This window comes from Carlito syrichta, unplaced genomic scaffold (assembly GCF_000164805.1).
Source record: "Carlito syrichta isolate Samal-C Ts95f unplaced genomic scaffold, Tarsius_syrichta-2.0.1 Scaffold304477, whole genome shotgun sequence".
In the NCBI taxonomy this organism is placed as follows: Eukaryota; Metazoa; Chordata; class Mammalia; order Primates; family Tarsiidae; genus Carlito; species Carlito syrichta.
In genome coordinates, this window is record NW_007248573.1 from 407,162 (window position 1) to 410,330 (window position 3,169).

Below are 3,169 nucleotides of genomic sequence, written 5' to 3' on the forward strand. Positions count from 1 at the left end.
GAGCGGCCACTGCACTCCAGTCTGGGCAACCGAGTGAGACTCCAACTCAAAAAAAAAAGAGCAGCTGTGTTACTAGCCTTGTGCGCCAATTCCAGAAAAATGAAATCTGAGGCCCTGTAGCTTATAAAATGAAAAAGTAGCATCTCACTATTTAGAATACTTTTGATGTAAATGTTCCAAAGTTTTTTTTTAATGAGAAAAAAAGAATAACACATTAGAGTAAGATTTCTTTTTAAAATTTTTTTTGAGTTAGAGTCTTACTTTGTTGCCCAGGCTGGAGTGCAGTGGCACACTCACGGCCACTGCAGCCTCAACCTGCTGGACTCAGGCGATCCTTCCTTCTACTTTAGCCTTCCGAGTAGCTGGAACTACAGGCGCACGCCACCACGCCTGGCTAATTTTTTTTTAAATTGTACAGATGAAGTCTCGCCAAGTTGCCCATGCTGGTCTTGAAACCGTGGGCTCAGGCAATCCTCTCACCTTGGCCCCCCAAAGTGCTGGGTTTATAGGTGTGAGCCACCGCACCTGGCCTAAAACTACTTTCATGTTTAGACTCAAGCATGTTCTGGATTTCTATGAATTAATATTTCTGTAAGAAATCCTTTTTCCCTTAAGGAATTTCTCTACTGCAAAAAGAAAACAAATATACAAACAACATCAACAAAAAACCATAAACTAAAAACACCCTAGGAGAAAATAAACATAAGTTAACAGGAAGACTACTGATAGAAAGCATATTAATTCCCTTCACACCATACTGAAAGCCTCCCATAAGGGAAAGTATCTGTTGACTGCTGACCCCAGCGTTGTTATTTAGGATTTCTTTTTTTTTTTTTAGATTGGAAAATATAGCCAGGTTCGGTGGCTCAGCCTGTAATCCCGTGTCTTTGGGAGGCTGAGGTGAGTGGACTGCCTGAGCCCGCGGGTTTGAGACCCACCTGGGCAACTTGGTAAGACCTCATCTCTACAATAAATAAAAAAAAATTAGCCGGGCATGGTCGCACGCGCCTGTAATTCCAGCTACTTGGAAGGCTGAGGCAGAAGGATCGCCGGAGCCCAGCAGGTCGAGGCTGCAGTAGCCGGGAGCGGCCACTGCACTCCAGTCTGGGCGACAGAGTGAGACTCCGACTCAAAAAAAAAAAAAAAAAAAAAGAAAATATAGTTTATTTAAAAAGTAAACTGGAGAGAGAGAGAGAGAGAGAGAGAGAGAGAGAGAGAGAGAGAGAGATTGAGAGAGAGAGAGAAGATTCACCTCCCCAAGGTAGGGGAGGGGGCCAAAGCTAGGAAACATGGCGTCCATAGCTCAAAGAGTCACTTGGCCAGACCAGAGATTAACAAAGCAAGGGCCTGATTTTTTTTTGAGTTGGGGTCTCATTCTGTCTCCCAGGCTTAATCACAGCTCATGGCAGCCTCAAGCCCTTTAGGCTCAGGCGATCCTTCCACCTCAGCCTCCTGAATAACTGGGACTACAGGTGCTACCATGCTTAGCTATTTAATTAATTAATTAATTATTTTTTTGGGTAGAGACAAAGTTTCACTGTGTTGCCCAGGTTGGTCTCGAACTCCGGGGCTCAAGTGATCCTCCCATCTCGGCCTCCCAAAGTGCTAGGATTACAGGCGTGAGACACCATGCCAGGCCCACAAATAATATTACACGTTAAAAAATGTCTTTCCAGTTGTAATAGTATTCTAGGACTTCTCTGTAGGAGAAAAGGAATGAGAACCCAGTGGAGGATGGGAACTTACAGTCTCCGTGTTACAAAAACCAAGGCAGTTCAATAGGAAGGAGGGATAACTGGGCATCCATATATAAAAAAAGGAACCTTCACATTATACACAAAATACCTAAATGTAAGAGCTAAAACTACAAAACTTCCAGAAGATTGTACAGATTTAAAGCTTTGTAATCTTGGATGGGCAAATATTTCTTAGATTTACCGTGCCAGGCACGAAAAGTAACTAAACTTTCAACCAAACTTTTGTTCTTTGAAAAAGATCATAAAAAATAAAGGCCGGGCTTGGTGGCTCAGCCTGTAATCCCAGCACTTTGGGAGGCCAAGGTGAGTGGATTGCCTGAGCCCGCAGGTTCAAGACCAGCCTATGCAACTTGGTGAGACCACATCTCTACAATAAACAAAAAGTTAGCCAGGCGTGGTAGCACACGCCTGTAGTACCAGTTACTTGAAAGGCTGAGGCGGAAGGATCTCCGGAGCCCAGCAGGTCGAAGCTGGGGTAGCTGTGAGTGCACCACTGCACTCCAGCCTGGGAGACAGAGTGAGACTCCAACTCAAAAAATAAAACAAAATAATAAAAATAGCTGGGCGTGGTTGCTCACGCCTGTCACCCCAACACTTTGAGAGGCAGAGGCCAGAGGATTGCCTGAGTCTAGGGGTTCGAGATCAGCCTGGGCAACTTGGCAAGCCCTCATCTCTACAATAAGTCAAAAAATTAACCGGGCATGGTGTTGCACACCTGGTTCCACCTTCTTGGAAGGCTGAGGGGGACAGGATCACCTGAGCCCAGCAGGTTGAGGTTGTAGTGGCCGTGAGCATGCCACTGCACTGATGCCTGGGTGACAGAGTGAGACTCTTACTCAAAAAATAATAATAATAATAATAAATAATAAATAAATACAAAAAGACAAGGCAGACAGTGGAAAAATCTTTGCAATTCACATGTGATGGTTAATTTCACGTATCAGCTTGACCAAGCCAAGGAAATCTCCACACAGCTGGGAAAGCCTCATTCCTGGGTGTTTCAAGAAGGAATCGACCCTGGAGTCAGAGGACTAGGCAAGGACGACCTGCCCTCCCCCTTGGGCCTCCCTCAGTCCAACGAGGACCCAGACAGGACCAAGGCTGCGGAAGGGAGGTCCCCCTTCATGTCCAGTTAGCATAGTCTCCTTCTCCTGCCCGGGGACGTGGGAGCTCTGGGCTCCTGGGCCTTTACTTCAGGCCTTTAAAACAGCTTACTCACCGCGTCCGCAGGTCTTCAACTAGAACTGAATCACAGCGCTGCCCTTCATGGCTCCCCGTCTGTGGATGGGGTACCGGGGACTCGGCCTCCACAACCGCAGCCACCAATTTCATCACCCTCATAGATACAGACATCTGGGTACATTCCTATATGTATTCTTTTTTTTTTTTTTGAGTTGGAGTCTCACTCTGTC

General features: G+C 46.0%; 1 protein-coding gene across 1 annotated transcript in view; it reads right to left on the reverse strand.

The window, feature by feature from the left end:
- The window catches only part of SPATA13 (spermatogenesis associated 13), a 66,858-nt gene that overhangs the window by 54,716 nt on the left and 8,973 nt on the right, over nucleotides 1-3,169 (reverse strand). The window lies entirely within an intron of this gene.